Source organism: Macaca fascicularis, chromosome 12, assembly GCF_037993035.2.
Source record: "Macaca fascicularis isolate 582-1 chromosome 12, T2T-MFA8v1.1".
NCBI classification, from domain to species: Eukaryota; Metazoa; Chordata; class Mammalia; order Primates; family Cercopithecidae; genus Macaca; species Macaca fascicularis.
The window spans coordinates 56,334,108-56,360,953 of NC_088386.1; the positions used below are offsets into that span (position 1 = coordinate 56,334,108).

General features: G+C 40.1%; 1 long non-coding RNA gene across 2 annotated transcripts in view; it reads left to right on the forward strand.

Moving 5' to 3' along the window:
- LOC123568069 (uncharacterized) overlaps positions 1-26,846 on the forward strand; it is a 90,565-nt gene that overhangs the window by 11,985 nt on the left and 51,734 nt on the right. Inside the window, exon 1 of one of the 2 annotated variants that reach the window (XR_006691298.3) lies at positions 11,296-11,399. The exons of the other annotated variant lie outside the window; for it this stretch is intronic. This is a non-coding gene — a long non-coding RNA (uncharacterized lncRNA). Of the gene's footprint in view, positions 1-11,295; positions 11,400-26,846 lie in introns of those variants that run through there. 2 annotated transcript variants of the gene reach the window in all.

Below are 26,846 nucleotides of genomic sequence, written 5' to 3' on the forward strand. Positions count from 1 at the left end.
AATCAGCAGGGTAGCACTAGCTGGAATGTAATTTTACAAAACCTGGCCATCTTTCAAAAAGAGTGGGTGGGCCGGGCGCGGTGGCTCAAGCCTGTAATCCCAGCACTTTGGGAGGCCGAGACAGGTGGATCACGAGGTCAGGAGATCGAGACCATCCTGGCTAACACGGTGAAACCCCGTCTCTACTAAAAAAAATACAAAAAACTAGCCGGGCGAGGTGGTGGGCGCCTGTAGTCCCAGCTACTCGGGAGGCTGAGGCAGGAGAATGGCGTGAACCCAGGAGGCGGAGCTTGCAGTGAGCTGAGATCTGGCCACTGCACTCCAGCCTGGGCGACAGAGCGAGACTCCGTCTCAAAAAAAAAAAAAAAAAAACAAACAAAAAAAAAACAAATCAAAAAGAGTGGGTGGATTTTTAGCACTACAAATGTTTGTGTATTATAAAGTATTTGCCATGGTGACAAAGCTGGGAGAAACATCCCATTAGCCACAGACGGGCTACAGACTGTTCTGATTATCCATGTCCAAAACTCAGTCTGGCTACAGCTTTGTGTTATTTTCAGCATTTATAAGTGCTCCATTTTTTCAACATACTAACCTACAACTTAGTATATATGGATGTATGTAAGCATTTAATATAAAGTTACCTTTATTTTTTTTAATTTATTTATTATTATTATACTTTAAGTTGTAGGGTACATGTGCATAACGTGCAGGTTTGTTACATATGTATACTTGTGCCTTGTTGGTGTGCTGCACCCATCAACTCGTCATTTACATCAGGTATAACTCCCAATGCAATCCCTCCCCCCTCCCCCCTCCCCCCTCCCCATGATAGGCCCCGGTGTGTGATGTTCCCCTTCCTGAGTCCAAGTGATCTCATTGTTCAGTTCCCACCTATGAGTGAGAACATGCGGTGTTTGGTTTTCTGTTCTTGTGATAGTTTGCTAAGAATGATGGTTTCCAGCTGCATCCATGTCCCTACAAAGGACACAAACTCATCCTTTTTGATGGCTGCATAGTATTCCATGGTGTATATGTGCCACATTTTCTTAATCCAGTCTGTCACTGATGGACATTTGGGTTGATTCCAAGACTTTGCTATTGTGAATAGTGCCGCAATAAACATACGTGTGCATGTGTCTTTATAGCAGCATAATTTATAATCCTTTGGGTATATACCCAGTAATGGGATGGCTGGGTCATATGGTACATCTAGTTCTAGATCCTTGAGGAATTGCCATACTGTTTTCCATAATGGTTGAACTAGTTTACAATCCCACCAACAGTGTAAAAGTGTTCCTATTTCTCCACATCCTCTCCAGCACCTGTTGTTTCCTGACTTTTTAATGATTGCCATTCTAACTGGTGTGAGATGGTATCTCATTGTGGTTTTGATTTGCATTTCTCTGATGGCCAGTGATGATGAGCATTTTTTCATGTGTCTGTTGGCTGTATGAATGTCTTCTTTTGAGAAATGTCTGTTCATATCCTTTGCCCACTTTTTGATGGGGTTGTTTGTTTTTTTCTTGTAAATTTGTTTGAGTTCTTTGTAGGTTCTGGATATTAGCCCTTTGTCAGATGAGTAGATTGCAAAAATTTTCTCCCATTCTGTAGGTTGCCTGTTCACTCTGATGGTAGTTTCTTTTGCTGTACAGAAGCTCTTTAGTTTAATGAGATCCCATTTGTCAATTTTGGCTTTTGCTGCTGTTGCTTTTGGTGTTTTAGGTTTCTTCACAGAATTGGAAAAAACTGCTTTAAAGTTCATATGGAACCAAAAAAGAGCCCGCATCTCCAAGACAATCCTAAGTCAAAAGAACAAAGCTGGAGGCATCACGCTACCTGACTTCAAACTATACTACAAGGCTACAGTAACCAAAACAGCATGGTACTGGTACCAAAACAGAGATATAGACCAATGGAACAGAACAGAGTCCTCAGAAATAATACCACACATCTACAGCCATCTGATCTTTGACAATGTAACCTATGTAAAGATTATGTGCTTATTATCATTACATGTAAAATGGATGTGTTTATACTATTCAAAGTAATATGCTTTAGAAGAATGAAAGACTTGTGAAAAGTATCCTGGAGCACTTATTAAAAATAAAATGGTCATGCAGAGAAAACATGAAGGAGAGGCAATGAAGTGTCTGCCCTAATTTATTTGCAGACATTTCTGACTATTGATTTCAGTTTTAAAAGTTATAGCCTCTGTTTTAAAAAGTGACTTTCACCTCATGTGCATGAGCAGAAATGTGAACGCATGGGGAGAAATGTGAATTATAAATAGCCAGGAGAAACTATGCCACTGCATGTAAAGAATCCACATTCTTCCTTTTCCCAACATTTCTCTGCTGAAGAAAACATAGGGAAAATGTTAATGACTCATTTTTGCCCCTTTTTTGGGGGGAGAATGTTTATAAGCAAATGATGTTTTATGTAGTGGAATGAATAGTCCCACAATAACACCTAGTATTCACACAGAAAATTGCTTTGAAGATACCCATGACTGCACAAGTAGAAGTCAGGCAGAATAAAGAAAAAAAGACCAAAAAAAAAAAAAAAAAAAAAAAAAAAAAGCTTTAAGGTCATATAAAGGTTAAAGAAAATAGGCCACAGAAAATTAATTCTTATCATCTGAATAGCATTGCTCCAAATTGAACCACACTGGCAGCTAGCACTATCTGAAAATTTAGTGAAAAGACACTACACAATTTATTCTGCAATTGCAACTCTTCAAACTTTTCCTTACTTTTCTGGGTGATTTTTAGTGGGGATGGCACTTCTTTCTCGTATAAACAAGGAAGAAATTCTCATTTATCTGTTTATCGTTTGGTCTTTCAAGGCAGGTAATATAGCAGATCGCTTCACTAAACAGGACTGAAGAGAGAAACATTTTAATGAGGAGGTAAAATGCCTGCTACAGGTATTTTGAGCAAATAAAGTTTTGCTGACTCCTTACAAAAATTGTGCTTTCTTGATGCATTTTGAAAAGTACTAAGTACTAATTCAGGTGCACATTTGTGTAAATGGAACAGTTGTTTCAATAAAATATAATGAGCTTTTCATATTCCCCAAATATGGTCATGTTCAAAAGAGGATTTATCAATACATTACACAATTTTGGAACCGGCAAATTAAAGAACCTTAGTTTGAAAGGACAAAGGATTCTAAGGTCTTGTTTCTAGGGTTCTGACTAGGATTGTATTAAACATTGCTAATAATCGTAATTCCAAGGTTAGTCTGTGTTTTGAGGACCGATTCTAATACTAGTTAAATTTGTTCTTGCCAATCAGCTAAGTAGTGAAGATCGTGAATATACCTTGAAGATTTCAGCACTTAAAGCAGCCCAAGTTTCTAACACTGTTAAGCAATTTTCATGACCAAAGAGTCTGTCTACAGTCAGGATCGGGGTGGGCATCTGGGGCAGTACTTTACTGAATATTTCACAATTGTCATTTGTTTCTACCCTGCATTTGCTTTAGAGTTCACGTTTGGCATTTTCCCAAAGCTAATCTGGACCACTGTCTTTCAGACTTGAGCTGAGATGTTCGTCGGATCTTTCTCTATTATATTTTGCTCATGACTAAATAAAACAAGACAGACATAAAAGCCTAAATTCCTGACACATCTTTAATAATGGCAAATTTTCATATTTAAAGAATGCCTTGTACATATTTGTGTTTCAATGGAGCCCTACGCATCTGTTACTTATTTTGGAGCAGCAGCTATCACATATGCAAAAGTCTTTTGCAGATAAATTACTGTATTTCAATCTAAAATTACACATAAAGGATTTAATTCTTTAGAAGAAAATTCCTTACACAGTCATCACAGAAAGATCACAAAGGAACTAGCGTCACACTGTGTGTACAAAAATATGTGATCAGTTACTGCAGTCATTGGTACAGTAATAGTATGCATGCTTGCTTTATTTGAGTGCACAGATGCAGAGCAATATCCATTAAGGGTATAGACAAACAAATGCTTCCTATTTGCTGTGCAACTGAAGGCCTAGGATTTATATAGGTTCCAATTTGGAAAGTGCATATAGTATGCACTTCATCCCACAACTTCTCTCCCAAGGCTCTGTGGGCATCAACAGAAAGACATTTGCAGGAGGAACTCTTCCTCTGTATTTGCATTTGCTGCCCACCTGCTTCTTTGCCCTTCTCTCCCATCCAATAAGTACAGCACTATATGCATACCACCCAAAGGCCAACTTTCCAACCCAAAGAAAAAATGTTAATCCCTGGAAGGAATAGCACTGGAAGACCACTTCCATCCCTCTCACTACTCCCATGGGAAGAGGAGGAAGAGTCTCATCAGCCTCTGATTGATGGAACTGGGAGACAGGGCAATACTCCTCACTAGAGATCCATCCTCTTTGATGCTGTCTGGACCTGGCTGCCCACAAACAACCCACATTTTCCTTTTTACTTCCTGCTGCCTTGTCTGAACCAGAGCAGCTGCTCTGCCCACTACCAGACAATGTCAATTCAAGGTGGGTGGAGAGGATGTAAAGCCTATTGGCCTTAGATCCAAGATATGTTCTCCAACCCATTACTAGCAAGAAAGGCCACTTTTTATTCCTGTCTGACCTCTATTATCTACTTTTCAAAGTAGTTCAGAACTCAGAGAAGAGTTAAGTTTTCTGGATCTTGAAAACACCAACTTTCCTTTAGCAATTATCTTACTGTGGTTTAATATTTGATTGACCATACACCTTTGTAGCAGACTATAAGCAATTTGAGAGTAAAATCTAGTTCTTTTTATCTTTTTAAGCCCTCTCCTAACACAGAGTAGCATTAATGTTGTTTCCATCCATCAATCATTACACTAATATCTAATAAAATTGTAATAAAGTGATAACCTGGTTTTAAAACACTTCACTCAAGCAATTACATAAGCTGCAGGGGTAGGTATAAAATTATTAACTGGGATAAAGTGCCCTATTGTTGACTGACTTGATCTAATGAGTATTACAAGTAGACTGAAGTGTGAGTACTTAGTTCGGGCTGCTATTACCAAACACCATAAACTGGGTGGCTTGTATGCAACACATTTATTTCTCACAGTTTTAGAGGCTGAAAGTCTGAGATCAGGGGATACCAGTCTGAGATCAAGGTCTAGTGAGGGCCCTCTTTCTGGTTGCAGACTGCCAACTTTTCATTATAACTTCACATGGCAGCAAGATGACTCTCTGTGGCCTACTTTATAAGGGCACTAATCCCATTCATGAGGGCTCTATCTTCATGACCTAATTACCACCCAAAGTCCCTACCTCCTAATACTATCACCCTGGGGTTAGAAAGCAGGAGGACCCAAACATTCAGTCCACAACAATCTCCCTCCTGCTGTTCTCCCTAATCCACATTAGAATACACAATTCTAATGTATTATGTGTGTATGAGGGAGGGCATTGGATATTAGGGATGCCTTATTTTTCTTTTTTTAAATTTTTTTAAATTTTACTTTAAGTTCCGGGATACATGTGCAGAATGTGCAGGTTTGTTACATAGGTATACATGTGCCATGGAGGTTTGCTGTACCTATCAACCCATCATCTAGGTTGCTCCGCATGCATTAGGTGTTTATACTAATGCTCTTTCCCCGCTTAGCCCCCACCCACTGACAGGCCTCAGTGTGTGTTGTTCCCCTGCCTGTGTCCATGTGTTCTCATTGTTCAACTCCCACTTACGAGTGAGAAAATGAGGTGTTTGGTTTTCTGTTCCTGTGTTAGTTTGCCGAGAATGATGGCTTCCAGCCTCATCCATGTCCATACAAAGGACATGATCTCATTCTTTTTTATGGCTGCATAGTATTCCATGGTGTTTATGTGCCACATTTCTTTATCCAGTCTATCACTGATGGGCATTTGGGTTCGTTCCAAGTCTTTGCTATCGTAAATAGTGCTGCAATAAACATATGTGTGCATGTGTCTTTATACTAGAATGATTTATAATCCTTTGGGTATATACCCAGTAATGGGATTGCTGGGTCAAATGGTATCTCTGGTTCTAGATCCTTGAGGAATCGCCACACTGTCTTCCACAATGGTTGAACTAATTTACACTCCCACCAAGAATATAAAAGCGTTCCTAATTCTCCACAGCCTTGTCAGCATCTGTTGTTTCCTGACTTCTTAATAATTGCCATTCTGATTGTCAGGAGATGGTATCTCATTGTGGTTTTGATTTGCATTTCTCTAATGATCAGTGATGATGAGCTTTTTTTCATATGTTTGTTGGCTGCATATATGTCTTCTTTTGAGAAGTGTCTGTTCATATACTTTGCCTACTTTTGGATGGGGTTGTTTGTCTTTTTCTTGTAAATTTGTTTAAGTTCCTTGTAGATTTTGGATATTAGGCCTTTGTCAGATGGGTAGATTGCAAAAATTTTCTTCCATTCTGTAGGTTGCCTGTTCACTCTGATGCTTGTTTCTTCTGCTATGCTGAAGCTCTTTAGTTTAATTAGATCCCATTTGTCAATTTTGGCTTTTGTGGAAATTGCTTTTGGTGTTTTAGTCATAAAGTCTTTGCACATGCCTATGTCCTAAGTGGTATTTCCTAGGTTTTCTTCTAGAGTTTTTATGGTTTGGGGTTTTACATTTAAGTCTTTAATCCATCTTGAGTTAATTTTTGCCTAAGGTGTAAGGAAGGGGTCCAGTTTCAGTTTTCTGCATATGGCTAGCCAGTTTTTCCCAGCACCATTTATTAAATAGGGAGTCCTTTCCCCATTGCTTCTTTTTGTCAGGTTTGTCGAAGGTTTGCACAAAATCAATGTGCAAAAATCATAAGTGTTCCTAGATAGCAACAATAGACAAGTAAAGAGCCAAATCATTAATGAACTCCCATTCACAGTTGCTACAAGGAGAATAAGATACTTTGGAATACAACTTACAAAGGATGTGAAGAACCTCTTCAAGGAGAACTACAAACCACTGCTCATGGAAATAAGAGAGGAAACAAACAAATGGAAAAACATTCCATGCTCATGGATAAGAAGAATCAATATCGTGAAAATGGCCATACTGCCCAAAGTAATTTATTGATTCAATGCTATTCCCATCAAGCTACCATTGACTTTCTTCCCAGAATCAGGAAAAAAAAAAAAAAAACTACTTTAAATTTCATATGGAACCAAAAAAGAGCCTGTATAACCAAGACAATCCTAAGCACAAAGAACAAAGCTGGAGGCATCACACTACCCAACTTCAAACTATATCACAAGGCTACAATAGCCTCACTTTTCAACTAGTCATTGTGAAGATTGAGTAAGGTATCAAGTATGTAAATATCTCTTATATCAGGAATCTCCAATCTTTTCTTGAAGAATAATACTTGGTTATTTCCATAAAACGGTTGTGATGATTCAGAACCCAAACACGGAGCTGGATGCTGCTTTCCTGTTTCTGTCTTCACAAGAAGGGAAGCCCCAGGAGCAAGACGACACGTATCTCTGAAAGTCTTCATAATCCTGGTGGAATTTCCTGAAGTTATATACACAGCTTGAAAATTTTCTTGACACAAAATTTGAATCATGCTAAATACTTTGTCTGTAAGTATATGTGGCATTATGTATGGACCGATTCAAGCAAGTAGTTCTTCGTAATAAGCATTAAGTAGTCATAACCTAATGAGAAAACTTGATTTTAGAGTCACTATAAGACAAACAGGAGAGTGGTCCACATGAAAGAAATGAAACCAACATAGATTATAAGATCCAGAGATTGTTGAGCAACCATAAATAAACAGTTCCCTTTTTCCTTCAGCTAGCCGTGGATGAATCTCCATCTTCTGTTTTGTTGTCATTGTTTTCAATGTTTACATGTTTCTAATAACAGGTGTTCATTGTCATGTGCTTTTATCATTATGCATTCATTCCTGTGATGCTCATATTTTCTTGCAGATAATTATAGCAATTAGCAATTAATTTTTTTCTTTCCAAGAGAGACTATGAAATAAACCTTAAAACCTATTAACACCAATACTTTATTTCTATCCTATGGATTGTGACCCATTAACTTGCATAATCCACCAAACTAATCCACTAATCCACTAAACTAAGTCAAATCTCTTCAAATAACTTGTCTCTAGTCATCTTATTAGAAGCAAGAATAAATTTAGTTAGACAGCTTCCGGGTGGAAGAAAGGATGGGGAAAGTACAGGTGTTTACCTAAAGTGAAACAGGATAAAGAAGGTTTAGGAGGAGGTGGGAGAAAGAGAATGAGAATCAAAGAAGAGGTAATAGTATATCAGTCCTTGGAGACAAGAAGATGAAAGAGGGAGGCAGAGGGCTGGGAGGCAGACCAGGGACAAGGACAGGGAACACTGGGAACATGACCCTACTGTGATTGGGTAGGGTTTTAGGGTTGGCTGACACTGGTGTTCCAAATAGAATGAGCCATTGGTCATTTCAAAGCTGCATCAGCAAATGTCCCTCTTCACCCACCTCCATGTTGATGCAAGATACAACTCCAGCTGAGGGAGAATATATAAACCAACTTCTTTGGATTTCAAACAAGATGTCCCTTTTGCTGTCTGATATTGAAAGTATATACATCTCGTTTCAATATAAAACATATCTGCACCCTACACACTTGTCAGAGAGCTTAACCTGGCCCACTGTGTACAGTTTTATTGTATTTCATTCCAAGGTAATTTCAGGAATAAGTAGGATATAAATTACCATAAATAACACAAACTTAAAACACAGACCCTCCCTCCTGCTCTAGGATTGGTGCACTATTAGATAACCCTGGATCAAAAAGAAAATATTCCTTGTACTTTCTTTGCTCTGTTTAATAAAGCAAGAAACTGTTGCATATTTTAGATTTTCATCCACACTCTTCACTTAAAGTATAAAAGTATTGGCATGAAAAAGTGTCAGCTCTGGAAAACATGTCTATGTGGGACACCTCATTCCCCAGCAATGTCAGCTAAATGATGTGCTGCTATAAGAAGCAACGATGCATGACATCAAAGAGAGTTGGACCCACCACATTTCATCACAGTTTCTCTGGCATTCCAGAAGACCTCCTTGTTCTGCTTTTTTTTAACACTGCTGCAAGAACTGAATCAAATATCCGGACCTTCCCCTGACAATTGAATTGATAATATTTTGATTTTTGAATTTCCATTAGAAATAATGCATGGCTACATGGCAAGGGAAAAGAAAGTAATAATGTGAAAAGCTTAGATACACCATGACATTATCATTTTATATAAATGTACTTACATTTTAAAATAGATAGTAATGAGTCATTAGAGGAAAGATATTGTATCTTTGTATTACAGTGCTACTGAGCTTAATGCTGAATGTCTTTTCAGCAACCACAGATAGAAAGGGAGAGGGTAGGGTTGCTCTTCATTGACCTCTCAGCCATTATTCAGAACTATAGCCACATCATGCAAATATTTAATCAGTCCCTGAAAATTGTCAGCAAGAGGCAGTTAGAGGCAGCATTCTTCATTTATTACTGGCATTGCTATAACAGTACTCAAGAAAGATAGAAGGGCACGCTAATCCCCTGTCCTTCAGCTAGATAACTGAGAATTCTTACTCCATCAGCAAAATGTGTCTATCAAAATCAAGACATAAGGTCTCGAAGACCATTTCACTGAGAAAACATGAAATGGGGCTAAATGGTGGGCACACAGTCTTGAAATAAAAAGATACTTTTGATCCAGGGAGGGAGAAGAGATTGACCCCAAATGATCCTATGTCCAGGGAAGCCAATTTTTAACCCTCCAGTATTTAAATCATAACTTCCAGAAAAATTTTAATCTGAATTTCAGCAAAATTAACACTGATGGAATACTGAATTTGTATGGGAATGAAACTAATCTCGAAGATAATTATGTTTAAAAACCATTTTGAGAGAGAAATTATCACATGTTTGGCTGTACAGGGAAAGTATTTGCATTGACAAGTCAAATAAAAAGGAGGATGGGAACTAGTTGTCCAGGGAGAAGCAGGGCCAGGGCCTCTGAGCCCACTGGCCAGCAGAGCAGGCAGTGCCCTGGCAGGCCTGACTTCCTAAGAGTAGATCATCAGAAGTTAAGGGCCTCACATAACTAATTGGGAAGCCAGCCAGCCAGGATTAGTCCACATCTAAACATAGGCATCCTATCCAAGGTAGACTTCTGGAAGAGGCTCCAGAAAGGGCCAAACATGGCTTACAAAGAGCTTTTGTTGCCCACCTGGTTGTAAATGTCTTTTTTTCTGGTGTTGATGTAGCAGGGCTCCCAAACAGCACCCTCACAATGGTTTTTTCATACTGTCCAGGACACCTCCTTCAGGCAAACATGGAAAACATGAGGGTACTCCAAATAATTACAGAGGCTCTGTCCCCAGGGCCCCTCCTCATCATGGGCACCTTGCAGGGGTGGGCAACAGCACTGGATAACCCCTGTCAGGGAATGGAGGAGGAAGGCAGGGCTGTGCAAAAATGGAGTTTTGCAACCCAGAGATCCCTGTTGATCATAGATCCATAAATTCAGACAAGTCACTTAAGAATAAAGTCAGAGCCAGTTGATGACTGTTGCCCCACAATAATTGTAAATAGTGCTTCCTTACTCTAAAATATCCCCGTCTGGGTTCTGTATTAATACATGGGCACTCTATGACAAACACCATTTACAAAAAAAAAAACTTCTGATTTTTTTTTTAATGTTTGTTTGTAGAAACACAATATAGCCATAATATAGGCTCTGTTCAGTAAAGAATCAGTTCTGATAAATTGGCAATGAGAGGTAGAGTATTATAGAAATGTTGACTCTTTAAAAATTGCTATCTTAACTTCTTCATTTTTGTGTAGACAGTGGTGGTGGCAGCAGGATGGGTGGTATGTGTGCGTGTGGAGGAAATTATTAATACCTCTTAAAAGGCCTTTAGAAGGTCTTTTAAGTAAAGATGCCATACAACATAGTATTATTATAACTTGTTGGAATTGATTTAAAAGGCTTAACAAGCAATAATACAGACTCATTTGAAAAGTCTGTGAGCAGAAGAATGACCAGGGACATGGGTGGAGTGGGTAAACTTCTGAATGGCAGTCAGATCACCTCTTCTGTCTAGGAAGAACATAGAACTGATCTGCATGGGACAAAAAGCACTTGCATAATGAAACCAAAACCCAGTGGGAAAATCAGGACACCACAAGGAGCTCAAAGTTTTGTTTTGCTTTTGTTCTTTAAACAAGGGAGTGGCAGCTAGCCTGATGGAACATTTTTGTGTTAGAACATTGTGACAAGGGGGAGAAACCTTAATTTCTTTAATTCTTTACCGAGAACTCCTTGCTTTGTCTTTGACAGTGGGTTAAACTCATTGTCCTGCCAGGGATTACTGGAGAGAGTCAATGGTGGGAGCGTTAAGAGCCTGGAAGCAAAGTGTGAGTACTGTCCCTGGAAGCAGGGAGGTGGGATAAACCCTGGCTGCTTCAGGGTCTTGCTGTGATCTCTTTAACATCCACTGGTCATTCTGAAAATCACAGTCAGCATGGAAACCACTTCACAACACTCGTTTTATTTCCCCTTTTTTTGGTCCATTGCTGAAAAATGCATGAAAATCTTGTAAACTATAACGTAAGAGGGCCCCAAATCATGGTGATTTTGTACCTCTTCATTCAAGAGGTAAGAGTGAGCCCAAAAAGGGCAGCTCGAGAGTGGAAGGTGGGAGGCCCCATTTATTTTCTTGTAATAGCTCCAGCCTAAGTTGCCTTTTATCCACTTAGGCCCACATGATAAGTTCACTCTGGAAATCTCTTCAGCGTGGCTGCGTGCAGATGTAATCGGACCTGGTCTGGGTCGTCCTAATTGCAAACAGATTTCTCCCCCTCTGCGGCCATTCCTAAGCAGGCAGTGGTCAGAGCCTTGCCAGGCTTTTCTGGCATCTTCTTCCTGCTTTGTTTCCAAATCTGCATTTTTCTTTGAGAAAAGACGTATGAGAGATTGTAAACAGGATAATTATATGGCAATGTGATTTTCAATGCAGGCTTTCCTTGCAGATTATTTTGAATGTGTAGGGGTTTGTTTTGGTGTGTTTTTTTCCCTCTCTGCCTGTGAGTCAGGGAGATAAAATGTTGTTTTGAAAGTGCAGTATATGGATCCACTAGAAACCTCCTACGATGTTGTTTAGACAAATGGTGAAAGATTATTGGGGGAAGCAGCAAACAAAAAGGAAAAAAGGGAGGAAAGAGTAGGCGCACAGGTTTCTGGCATTCGGCTCCCATCACTGAGGGTGTGGGGTCTGTCCCTGCTCTCCATTCTAGAACAGCACGGAGAAGGAAGGAAAACTGTGCATAAATACAGCTACAAGTTCAGACTATTACTACAAAGCTATCGTTTCTGAAAGGACAGTGCTCTGGTTGAGGAGGTTGAATGTGATTATTTGAAAGAACACATCCTTCTGTGCTACCCCTATGCTTCATTAAATTTTCCACTGCAGTCTGTAAAATCAGATGGCCCTGAATCTAAAGATGGGACAGGGTAATGTTAAACATATGCTCATCCTTCAAGTCACATGCATAGACACAGCACATTTATTTATTTTTGGTGCATAAAATCATATAATTTGTGGCTATTTGAGGTAAGGGGTACATCAGGGCCCACACTCACGGCCACACAGGTTGCTTGGCACAGCTCCAAGCATGCGGAATATGGTGTGTAATTGCTGCCCCTGGAGCTCCACAGCAAGAGAGCCCCGGGACAGTACTGTTTCTCACTGACATTTTGTCTCCTGTGCCAGCATGCTTCCTCCAGTGGCACATACCAGGTAGTCAATCAGTTTTGTTGGATAAATTGCCAGTGTGCTTCCAGAAGATTGAACTTGTTAATAATCAAAGTATAGCCAGGTGTGGTTACATGTGCCTGTAGTCTCGGCTACTAGGGATGCTAAGGTGGGAGGATCCCTTGAGCCCAATAGTTCAAGGCTGCAGTGAGCTTTGATTGTGCCACTGTACTCCACCCTGAGTGACAGAACAAGACAAAAGAAAGAAATAAAGATCAAAGTGCGGCTGTAAAACAAACTATTGATTCCTTCTCCCAATAGCTAGAGATGCAGGGATAAAGAAAGCTCCATCCTGCTCTCAGGAAGCTACAGTTTCGGGGGAGGAACATGTTTATAGGAAGTATATGAACAGCACAGAGGGGTCACAGAAGGAAAGTCAGGAAAGCAAACTCTGCATTCTACAGTCCCAAATATCAAAGAAAACAATGCCCATGTCTGATCTGTGTCATTTCCCTCATTTTCACTGGGAGAGGGGAATGAAATATTGGAGCATAAGGATTACTCCAGATATATTAGAATCTATTCTAGTTTTGAATAATAGAAACTACCATAACCTCTTATGTCTCTCCTTCAAACATAACATATTCCCTTTCTCAAGAATTCTTCCTTCAGATATTGTGGAATGACCTCATGTTATAGTTAGGCAATCCTATGCTGATGCGTATTAGCTGTGTGACCTTGAAAACATTACTTATTATGGTGATTTGTTCCCTATAAAAAGGGAATAATATATATTAAATAACCATAAATGTCATTCCTTCTCCTCCATCTCCCACCTGGAGGTACACTTTGCAAGTTCAAGTTTTTGTAAATAGCCCACTTAACATGGAGAATGGTTAGTAAACATCAAGTGAGAACAAATGCCGCAAGGATTCTTAGATGGCTACTAGTTTACCTCTTAATCATCTTAAGCCTAAACAATAGCACTACTATTTCTCTTCTAAGACTTTCCTCAGGGAAAGAGATAGAAGGTATGGAGTGAGATTCAAAAACTTGAAATATCAATGGTATAACAGTATCTTTTCCAAATGAGAAGTGTCTCCAAATGAGAAGAATACTGTCTCCAGCAGTATTTTTTTTTTTTTTTTTTTTTTTTTTTTTTTTTGAGACGGAGTCTCGCTCTGTCGCCCAGGCTGGAGTGCTGTGGCCGGATCTCAGCTCACTGCAAGCTCCGCCTCCCGGGTTCCCGCCATTCTCCTGCCTCAGCCTCCTGAGTAGCTGGGACTACAGGCGCCCGCCACCTCGCGCGGCTAGTTTTTTGTATTTTTTTAGTAGAGACGGGGTTTCACCGTATTAGCCAGGATGGTCTCGATCTCCTGACCTCGTGATCCGCCCGTCTCGGCCTCCCAAAGTGCTGGGATTACAGGCTTGAGCCACTGCGCCCAGCCTCCAACAGTATTCTTTATGCACTCCATTCATAACATTAGTAAGGCAAATCTTTCACAGGTTATTTTAAAAATTCAATATATTAAATGTTTATTTTCTTCAGGACTCCTCTCACTATATCTTTATTTTAAAAGTTCTTGACTACTGTGTCTAATTTCACTTTAGAGGCAATTAAAGGCTTACTGAAAAAAAAACATTTCAGGAAAGTATATTTGAAAGAAACACATGAAAGATGGTCAGCAATCTCTCTATTAGTCCCACAGCTAGAACCGGTAAGAAAAATCAATGACATTTTAGTTGATTTCCAAGACTCATTTACAATTCAGTTGAACTTACAACTTTCTTCCTAGAACATTTTACTGATGGCTGCTAAATAAGAAATTTCATTTCTTGGTCTTCTGGTTATGCTATTAATTATCATCAATATGCACCTCCCCCCCCATAAAACAGAGTAGGAAGAAAAATTAGAGCTTTATGTAATTAGATACTGGTTAACATACTGGCTCAGTAGCTTAGCTGTGGCTAATTCTACAGTTAACTCTAGATTATCCATCCATAGTTAATGCATAAGGCAGTAATCATATAGCATCCATGGGGTGCCATCTGCTTCAGTAGGTACTGACAAACAAAGATAAATAAGATCATAACCTCATAACCCACCTGGACATTTTTCTCACTACTGTATCCCCAGCACTGAGAAGAGCATTTAGTGTATTATAGATTTTCAATAAATGTTTGTTGAGTGAATAAATGACCACATAGATCTCTCTTTCCAGAAAACCACTGTCTAGGTGGGGAAACTGGTGTGTATACCATTAATTCAATGTTGCACTGCCTGAGGTGGCCTCCCTCAGCCCCTCATCATAGTCTCCAGACTTCCTTTCAACCACCTTATGAAGCTCTTTTTTGATTACAGAGTAAAGTGGAAAGAGATTCAAAGTAACAGAAATCCGGTTTTAATTTTTGGTTCCATTACTAGCTGTATGACTTTAGAAAAATTATTTGCCATATTTTATCTTTAGTGTTTGATGTATCAAATGAAGATACTAATACTTGCCATGTAGGGCAGCTTGATAAGAAAAAAACACCTAGAGGAGGAGAATTAAATGTCATTGTATAAAACCTCCAGTCCAGAGCTGGGCACAGTGGCGCCCACCTATAGTCCCAGCTACTTGGGAGGCTGAGGCAGGAGGATCTCTTGAGCCCAGGAGTTCAAGGCCAACCTAAGCAACATAGTGAAACCCTGTCTTTAAAAACAATAACAACTCAGCTCAGGGCTTGTTACATAGTAATCACTTAAGTAACTGTGAATTTCTTTTTGATCCCTCCTCTTCTTCCTTCCCGGCATCCTCCATCACACTGCATCAGCCTTGCCTCTGCATTACTGCCCTGCTAATCACTCTAAACCAGTGGTTGTCTAGCCTGGCTAATTTCAGAATCACCAGGGCCCAGCCCAGACCTACAGAATTAGCATCTCCTGAGGATGAATAGAAACCTATAGAAGGCTCACTCTCACTCCAGGTGATTCTGATAATAAATTGTGCCTGAGAACCTCTGCTCTCCATCAATGGGATGTTCCTTAGGGCAGTGGTTCTTATATTTTAGTGAGCATCAGAATCAGCTAGAGGGTTTGTTAAAACATAGATTGCTAGCCACACCCCCAGAGTTTCTGATTCACTAGATGTATTAGCCCATTCTCATGCTGCTAATAAAGACATACTGAAACCAGGTAATTTACAAAGGAAATTTATTACATGGTAGCATGCAAGAGGGCATGTGCAGGGGAACTCCCCTTTATAAAACTGTCAGATCTCATGAGACCTATTCACTATCACGAGAACAACATGGGAAAAACCACCCCCATGATTCAATTACCTCCCACAGGTCCCTCCCATGGCACATGGGAATTATGGGAGCTATAATTCAAGATGAGATTTGAGTGGGGACACAGAAAAACCATATCAGTAGGTGTGCAGTAGAGCCTAAGCATCTGCATTTCTAACAAGTTTCCAGGAGATGCTGATGCTGCTGGTCCAGGCACCACAGTTTTTGAGGTCTTGTTTAAGGTCTTGCTACTAAAGTGTGACGCACTGACCAGCAACATCACTGGGGAGCACCTTAAAAATGCAGGACCACGTGCCCCATCCCAGATTTACATTAAAGTTTGAGAACACAGATGTAAGGAAGAGCTTCACAAAGGAAGCTTTTAAAATGCAGATTCCTGGGCTTCATACACTAAAGATTGTGTATGAATAGAGTTTAGGAATCTGCATCTTAATAATCTCCCCCATGACATTCAGATGCACGAAATTCCTGAGCCAAGAAAAGCCACACCAAGAAAAGCACTGCTCAAGAGATTTGCAACAGCAGTTTGTTAGCTACAGAATCAATAAAGGTGCTTGCTACTGAGTATGCGACTTAGAGCCTAGCCAGACGTGCTAGCTGTCTTGCTATAGCAAGGGTCCTACCAACCAGGTAGACACACTGGACTTACTATATTTCTAGGTATCCATCAGAGATTGTGTGTGCTTCCCAGTAATCTAATCATGACCTATTAGAATAAGATAAGGATTGAAATGGATTCTTTTTGAAGACAGATGCCAAGTAGAAGAATGTCTAATATCATTACTTATACCCATTAGTCAAGGCTGTTTTGATAATTATAGAAACCCCCCTATCTAGCACACATACACAAAATGAAAAGTGGGTTTTATAGAAATATATAAGGTATCTAATGAAATATAAGGTAAGTACAATTGGACAATGTCCTTTGATGATCCAGAATTGAGGTTCTTTTCTGTGGTTGATTGTATTTTCCCAAATTGGCTGCAACAATATTTTACATCCTACATACTCTTCCTGAACCTTGACATTCCCACACCGAGAGCTAGAATCTATGTCCCCTTCTCTTGAAACTATGTGGGCCTTTGTAAATGCCTCAAGAGGTAACAGGGTCATGATGGAGAGTGGTAGGACACTTCCAAAGCTATATTGTAAAAGGTGATATGGCTTCCATCTGGCTCACTGTCTTAAAATTTGACCTTTTGGAACCTTGAGCATCCATATAAGAAGTCCGGCTGTCCTGAAGCTGTCCTGCTGCAGAGACTACTTGGACTGGCCATATGAAAACAGAGAGAGACACCCAAGGAATCTTAGTTGTTCCAGCCCCAGAACCTGACAAGGAAGGTACCCAGAACCTGGTAAGGAAGCCATTGAGATGACTCCAATGCTACCGTCCAATAGCAGCTACATGAGAGATTCCCAAGGAGAACCACCTGGCTGACTCCAGAACTATGAGAGATAATTATAACTGATTGATGCTGCTTTACACTACTATGCAGCAATAGCAACTGGAATACTTTTGTCTAGAGCTCTGTAATTTCTCCTCTCTGTTTCTCTCTGCTTGTCTACTTCATTTTCCTCTTTCTGTCCACAGACAAAGTTCATGCATTTGTCTGTGTATTGAGATCAGATAGCTGTTTGTCCACACCACGTGCCCTCCAGAAGATTTAATGTGCACAGGAATCATCTGGAAATTTTGCTAAAATTTAAAGTCTGATTCATTACTTTTGTGATGGGACCTGAGGGTCTGCATTTTAAACAAGTTCCTAGGTGATGTTGCTACTGGTCTGTGGACCACTAGATTGACCTTTTGCTATTTGCTTTCTCTCCCCACCCCAATATTAAATTAAGGGAGGAGACCACCCCTCATATCACCTTACGCCCAATTTCTGCCTCCAAAGAAAGAAGAAGTAAAAACTAAAAGGCAGAAATGAAATCCACAGACAGACAGCCCGGCACCGCACCCTGGGCCTGGTAGTTAAAGATCGACCCCTGACCTAATTGGTTATGTTATCTATAGATTACAGACATTGTATAGAAATGCACTGTGAAAATCCCTATCCTGTTTTGTTCTGATCTAATTACCGGTGCATGCAGCCCTCAGTCACGTACCCCCTGCTTGCTCAATCAATCACGACCCTCTCACATGCACCCCCTTAGAGTTGTGAGCCCTTAAAAGGGACAGGAATTGTTCACTTGGGGAGCTCAGCTCTTGAGACAGGAGTCTTGCCGATGCCCCCGGCCAAATAAACCCCTTCCTTCTTTAACTCAGTGTCTGAGGAGTTTTGTCTGCAGCTCGTCCTGCTACAAAATCATTTGAAAACAAGTTGCAGACCTTGTGATAGTTTACCACGAGATTCTCCAGTTTAACTCTCCCAAGATTTTCTATATAATCAGTATATTGTTATATATGCCACAAACTTATTTTTAAAAGCTTTATCTAAAATATAGTCCATATTTAAATTTCTTCATTTATCTCAACAATATCTTTCGAAGCAGTTTTTCCTTCCTTTGATCCAAGATGCAATCAAGATTAAGCACCTTTGATATCCTATAATCAGAATAGTTGCTCTATCTTTTCTTTATATGTCTTTTAAGAGACTAATATTCTTGGAGAGTCCAGACCAGTTTTCTAATAAAGTGTCACACAACCTGGATTTGACTGCTTCCTCATGAACAAACTCTAGTTACACATTTTGTCAAGAATTGGTGGCTTGTTATAATCACCAATTACGTAGTTTACATGGCAACACATCAGGAGACTCTGAATGTCAATTTGCCCCTTTTTTGGTGATGCTATGTTGGATCACTTAGTTGATAGTTGATGTCTTTCATGTTTCTTTTCCTTTTTTTGTTGTTGTTTTTTTTTAGACAGGGTTTTACTTGGTACCCCAGGCTAGAGTGCAGTGAGATGATCACAGCTCACCATAGCCTCCACCTCCTGGGCTCAAGCAATCCTCCCACTTCAGCCTCATGAGTAGCTGGGACTACAGGTGCATGCTACCATGCCTGGCTAATTTTTGTATTTTTTTGTAGAGACGAGGTTTCGCCATGTTGCCTAGTATAGTCTGGAACTCCTGAGCTCAAGTGATCCTCCCTCAGCCTCCTAAAGTGCTGGGATCTTTTTACAGTGCAAAGAAGTTTTTTAAAGAGAGGCCCCAGCTGTCTTCCCCTCTCATCTCATTGGCCAGATTGGATCACATGATCACCACTAACCCATTCACTGATAAAGGAGATCAGTGTCCTTTGACTAGCTTGGACCAATCATGATTCCATCCCTGGGGTGAGAATTTGTCAAGCTGTAGGAGAGCTGACTAATGAGGGGAGCTATTAGCCTAGAAGAATGGCTTTTGGGTAGACAACCAAGAGTGCCTGCCACATTTACCCAATATTACAGAGTGAGTTAGAGGACCAACTGCTCTCTGATTCCTATTCCAACATAGCATGCTGCCTCCTTAAGAGATTAAGGATTTATTGCTTATAAAATACTTTATAAGCCTCTTGTGAGAAATCCAATATTTATTTGCCCTATAAGATAAAAACAGGAATTTTTTTTCTTGTTTTCTTTTCAGCTTTTCTCAGTCTATGATTCTTCACAGTGTTATAATGATACAGCTATTTATAGCCACTACCAAAAAAAAAAACAAAAAACAAAAAAAAACAAAAAAAAAAAAGTTTTTCTTTCCAAAATGGGCCAATAAGTTTTATACAGAATAAGTTTATGGGATGTAAATTGTATAAGTTTAAAGCATTTCTCACTCTATTATTCTTTCAAAACATTCCAGAGATGGAAAATCAAAAGGAGTTATAATTCCATCAGGACAAGAAGTCAAAATTGTGGATACTTTCATGAAGTTTATCAGGACAGTTAATAACTGTCATCCAAACCTTTCTCTTCTGCAGAATTGGTTGGATATTTGTAAAATGTAGTTGTCTTATGAGAATTCTGGCACTTTGAAATATCATTCCAGCTGGAAACTAGACATGAAAAATATCAAGGTGATTCCGAATCTCTGAAAATGTTTGGTTTAATTCTGAAAATTAAATGTAGTGCCCTAGGGCGGGGTACAAGGGCCATTGATTGTCCCAACTAAGTGATTCTTTTCTCCTAGTTGTAGTAATCTATTGTTCTGTGCTGTCAGGCAATACTCTATATCTTTAAAGGGTTCAGAGACAGCTCTTTTACTACTAGCTTGCATAGGTCTAAAATTTTAGCATTTGAGTTTCTAAGTCCTCCTTCCCTATTCCCAGCAAGAAACTCCACCTACATCCAACCCCACCCTAACTGGGCCAAAGCTATTTCCCCTCCTGTTTATCTATGTAAGGGGGCCCACAGGCATCTCTGCATAGACCTAAGCCACCGGCACCCTCCACACATCTCTCAAGCATCAGCCAGTACTTTAGCAATGGAACTTTAGTTTCCATTGAGACTTAAGTGCACAGAGACCCAGATAGCCATGTGAAGAATGGGCTTTGGGTAGAGAGGAGAAGTGGAGGTGTGTAGGGAGAGGAAAAGGGAGGGAATGTCGCAGGCAATCTTTACCTGCTTCACAATTTTGCCAAAACCAAGCTCCCATTTTTATAGCTCACCACCACTGTTTTCCACAACCACTGACCCTGACATTCACCAACCCTTTCTTTCTTTACTGTAACCTTGACTCCAGTAGAATGGTGCTTGTGGTTTATCTAACCTTGTGTCACCCTGAAACAAAAAAAACAGGAGATGGCCAAATACCACAGAGAACTGTGGGGTTATTTTTGTGTGAGGCCCAAACAGGATTTCTACATAGATTTGTCATCTCTCCCATACAATGAATGGGTTTTAAAAACGTGGAGAAATTTCTCAAAACTATTCCAACTATTTTGTTCTTTGGCATTTACCCACATACCCCAAGAGAGGTAGATATGAAAAAACAATATTTGACCATGTAGCTATAGTTACAGGCCACAGACAGCAAAGGGAACAGATTTTTTGCCCTGATTCTGTCTCCCTGGATAAACTCTGCTCACCACTTAAATCTAAGTGTTCCCTAGACTCGATAAGTGACAGGCAGTGGGAGAAGGTAAAGTCAAGTCTAAATTGAACATTGAATACAAAAGCACCTCCTTTCCAAGAAAAATTCCATTTTATGGTAAAATGATAAAAATGCCCCATTCTTTTGTTTAGATAAATTCCAGCCCTGTTTATGCTGATTTCTCCAGAGGGAGAAAGAGAGACTGTTTCTTTGAAAAGCGATTGACACAAAAAGACTCGGGTTCAATTTGGTTTTATCCTGAAGGTTTGAAGTAAAACAATTCTTTGTAAGAATTTATAAATAAGACATTCATTAATTAAGCTTCACAATATTGCTTTGAAGTGAATACTACTGAATTCATTTAACCAGTGATAAGATTCTGGCAGGGAAATTGAGCAATTAGACTTGTTCACTAACGCATTTAAAAGCCTAGAAAAAAAAATCCAGGAGTTCCCAATGCCTCATTCTCCATGTTGAATTACTCTTAGGTGTGGAATCAGATATTCACTGTTTAATTGCAGTAGGAAGGGAATTCTTCTGTGACCCAGACAGAATTGTCAGAATAACATAGACAAACTACTTGGAGTATCAGAATTTCCCATCTGAAATGGATATCCAATGCCTGTCACATCTAGAGGAGGCCTCTGAAGTCCATGAGTGCCGTCACCTCTTTCACAGAACTGAGCATCCGCCCTGACCCCTCTCCAGTTCTGAGGCAATCTCCATCCCCAAAGTCAATGCTGCTACTGAACATTTCTGATACTAACAATCCAAGAGCATCTGGAGTCTCAGAGCCTTTCCCTCACGGTCAGTGTAGTTATCCCTGATGTACCTCTGCCTGCGTTTGATTCCTCTTTCCACATCCCATCAACACCCACACACATTGACTCACTGTTGGTCCCCAAGTTCAGCCATTTTGTTGTTGTTGTTGCCACATCAAGTTATTTGGGTCTTGATTACAGTACTGTGTAATCATTATCTTCAACATTCCATTACTTCCAGTTTATCTTCTGTCCATTTCAAAGATGTCTGCCATTTTGTGTCATAAGAAATACATTTAATATCTGCCCATCACCCTCCAGTCCAACTCACTTCTCCTCATGAACTTCCTGGTCTTCTCCCCGGATGTCTAATTTTCCTAGTTCTCATCTTTTACTCAGGCAAGCAAGCCGTCTTTGATGGTTAATACTGCGTGTCAACTTGATTGGATTGAAGGATGCAAAGTATTGATCCTGGGTGTGTCTGTGAGGGTGTTGCCAAAGGAGATTAATTAACATTTGAGTCAGTGGGCTGGGAAAGGCAGACCCACCCTTAATCTGGGTGGGCACCATCTAATCAGTTGCCAGTGTGGCAGGAATATAAAGCAGGCAGAAAAACGTGAAAAGACTAGACTGGCTTAGCCTCTCAGTCTGCATATTTCTCTCGTGCTAGATGCTTCTTGCCCTTGAATATCAGGCTCCAAGTTCTTCAGCTTTGGGACTTGGACTGGCTTCCTTGCTCCTCAGCTTGCAGACAGCCTATTGTGGGACCTTATGATGGTGTAAGTTAATACTACTTAAGAAACTCTCATTCGTATATATCTTATTAGTTCTATCCCTCTAGAAAACCCTAATACACCCTCCCTGGGGGTCGAGTGATATAAGCACTTTCTTTTACCTCTATGTCTTTGCTACAGTGATGTATCCCTCTGATTTATATTCATGCTTCAGGATCACCTCATTCACTAGCCTTTCATTGATACAGATGCCCCATTTCTTATCCATGCTTTATTTATGCAATTACACATATTAATTTAGCAAATATTTATTGATATGTCCTAAATATGAAGCACCATATGTATTAATAAGAAGGACACAAAGATAATTAAATATGCATCTTGAACTCAAGTATCTTACTGTCTTGTTTGAGAGGCTAAGACACAGAGGGGTAGCATAAATAATCCTAATACACAGATGGTATTAAATACTACTAAAATGATATAGATAAGGTACCATGAGAATTCAAACCCAGAAAAAAATTACTTCCAAAAAAAGATGAGCAAGAGCACAATTGGGAAATAGTTCATGGAAGAAGTAGCTTCATACCATAGCCGTGTACACAAATAGACCAGAGAAAGACAGGTATTTCAGATGTTATGACAGTACCAGCAAAGACATGGCGGTGGGAAGAAACTAGAAGACAGACAGGATGGAGTTCGGGGGGGGGGCTCAAATGAAGAGGATATAAAAGGATGTTTGGGGAAATAAATGCGTAGCAAGGTTCTTGGCATTGAATGATATGCTAAGGTGTCTTAATTGTTGCTTTGTAGCCCTTAAAAGCTTGTGATGAGTAAGATGATTGGAGCTGAACTCCAGCAAGACCCCTCTGGCATGGGTGTAGACAAAAAGGAGAAGTTACTTTACAAAACGTTTACAACTGACTCCAAGGAAACAGCATTGAGACCCTGAATTAGGGTAGTGACAGTAAGAATGAGAAGGAATAAACATATCTAACAGAGATTCCAAAAGTAGAATAAACAGAAATTGGCAACTGGCTAGAATAGAGGATAAGAAAGACTGAGAAGCAGGAAGTGACTCCACGATATTTTATTTTATTTATTTATCTTTGAGACAGGGTCTCCCTCTGTTGCCCAGGCTGGAGTGCAGCAGCACAAGCACAACTTACTGTAGGCTCAACCTCACTTGGGATGGCTCAGTTGACCCTCCCACCTCAGCCTCCTGAGTAGCTGGGACCACAGGTGTACACTACTATGCCTGGCTAATTTTTTTTTTTTTTTTTGAGATGGAGTCTTACTCTGTCACCCAGGCTGGAGTGCAGTGGCGTGATCTTGGCTCACTGCAAGCTCCGCCTCCCGGGTTCGTACCATTCTCCTGTCTCGGCCTCCTGAGTAGCTGGGACTACAGGCGCCCACCACCACGCCCGGCTAATTTTTTGTATTTTTAGTAGAGACAGGGTCTCACTGTGGTCTCGATCTCCTGACCTCGTGATCTGCCTGCCTCAGCCTCCCAAAGTGCTGGGATTACAGGCATGAGCCACCGCGCCCGGCAGCTAATTTTTTTAAATGTTTGGTAGAGTCAGTGTCTCCCTGTGTTGCCCAGGCTGATCTGGAACTCCTGGGCTCAAGTGATCTGCCTGCCTCAGTCTCCCAAACTTCTGGGATTACAAGTATGAACCACTGTGCCTAGCCCCACGATTTTATAATGTAGTGGTATATGGAGGCACTAGACATATAGATGCTCTTTTATTCAGTTAACAAATACTTATTGAGCTTCTGCTGTGCACCCAGAATTAGGCTACAAATTGGAGATACGGTAGCAAATGGAAAAAACAAAATAGAACCCTGCATTTAGGGAGCTGCAAATCTGAAGGAAGAGCTACAGATACAGACGAAAGTATTAGGGATTCTATGGTAGAGGCTGCCTCCTAACAGAGGGAGCCAAAGGAGTGAGTGGTTAAGCCACTGTTGGATGGAAAGATCCTCAGAGACCAGGTTGTGGAAGAGGCAGATGCATAAGGTCATGTGCACCACTGCCAAGAAGCTCGCCTGTGAGAGCCTTTCTCTCCTACTCCTCAGAGGGGTCTTAGCCTCAAATGAAACAAATACATGGATTCTTTCAGTGTTTATGTTAACAAAAAAATATAATTTCAGTTGTACTTGTATCATGTAATGGTATCAGTTTATATAACTTGTGGTGGGGAAGGAAGGGGATTGACAGCTTGATGAAGTGAAAAGAGTTCTAAATGAAGGCATTAAACCAGGCTTGCTCTCTGCTTCTCCCACTGGCCAGCTGGGTGACCTTTTATTTAACTTCTCTTGGTCTCAGTTTTCTTATTCATAAAATGTCGATTTTTTTAAAAAAGCTACTTAAACCTGTTTATGTTGTAAAAAATCAAAAAATAAATATAGAAGAAATGTACAAGCCATGAAATATTACATAGTTACAAAATATTACTAACCATATCTGTTTCAGTCAAAATTTCTATAGAAAGCAAATGGCAGACTCATATTAGATTGGAAGAGAGTTTATTTACAGAGAGACTGTTTATAAAGTGCAGGCAGGGTTAGGAGAATAGGGCAATGCTCCAGGGAGAGTAACATCAGAGGAGATGTTATCACATCTGGGCCCAAAGGGACAAGAGGCCTGAGTCACTGTGGGAATTGGAAAAGAGAAAATCCTATGAGATGTAGAAGGCATCTGCAAGCAAAACAGTAAAGAGGAAGCCCAGGAAACAAATACCTCGCTTACCCTCCTCCTTTCCTGCAATTCGCCACTGAGAAGTCCACTGGCCACAGAGCCAACCAGAAGCCAGAGAGCGGGAGATACTAGTGGATGCCTCCTTATAGGTCAGCCTCTGGGGTCAATGAGTTGGGAAGAAAAGATACTATCGGACCCAATAGCAGTGGTTATCTATTCATCAACTTCAGTGAATTCAAAATCAACCAGGAGAACTTGTGAGAAATGAACATTCTGGGCCCTTCCCCAGAAAACTGATTTTGTAGACCTGGAGAAATGGAAAGCAACAATGCACTGGGCATCCCAAGAGTCTCCTACACATGGTCACTGGGCTGCATTTTGAGAAACCAGAAGTATATATTTAATTTCTAGATAGGTTAATAAGTTATCTGAAGGAGTCTGGTTTCATATATTATGCTCAGCTTAACCAAGTTATCATGGGATGGATGTTAAGAGTAAGTTCAGACTAACCCTTGAGGAAAGAAGGCATTTGATCATCTTCTCAAGTGGCTTGTGTTTCCTGGAGGCTGCGGGAGCCACAGAGTTTATACTTTTGCTAGGACTCATCATCTGACATAGTTCAATAGGAGCTCTAAGACCTTCCTTTGCTTCTGGATGTTAATAACCAAATCAGTAGAGAAACGAGATATTGGCTACAATGTTACCTTTCCTTATGCATTTGTTTACCCAAATAATGTAGAACATCACCTTATAAGGAAGAGTTTTTTGTTTTTTACAATATCCTGTTACACTGGAAATCACTGCACTTTTCTCCATCTTTGTATCCCCAGCTCCAACACACTGAGTACATGATAAATGCTCCATAAATGTCAATGGCCACCATCTTATTACTGGACATAAAGGAAAAATGAGTGCAGTTTAAATGTTTGTTGTAAAATGTAGTTTGCATTCCTAAAAAACAACAAACAAAAAACTTTCTTTTAAAGTGGGGAATTCTACTTTCCACTTAAAACCAAACCCAACAAAAGTTCAAACAAGTTTTTAAAATTGTATGCAGTTGCAACATTCCTCAAACGTACTGAGTGGGTCCAGGAAAGAGAACCCCGCAAATTGCCGTCTGTCATTCCTCACAGGCTCCCACCTACTGTTTTGCACTTCTGTGTAGTTGTTATTCAAAGTAAGTGAAATTTTCTAGAAACGATTAACTTGTGAAGATGATGCAACAGTGAACTGTAGGCTTCACTTTTTAAGAGTATTTCAGTGTTTCCATCATACACGCCATTTCATATGTGTGCACTCACAACACCATATCTTAGCAACTAGATTACATAGTTGCAACTAGATTACATAGTTTCAACTAGATTACATAGTTTCAGCCTGAGAGTGAATTTATTTCATTCCAGCATACACTGCCCATGCAGCACCTGTTCAGTTCAGAAGACATTAAGCATTTTGCACACACCTACACATCTTCTTGGGGCAGGAATCACAGCTGCTTGTAATTTTACTCTAACTGTAACCCCGAGTGTGGAATAGAACTAAAATAGCCAGTTATGAGCCATTAAAATGAGAAATCATGCAGATGATCCTTTCTTGGTAAGGCCTCAAAAT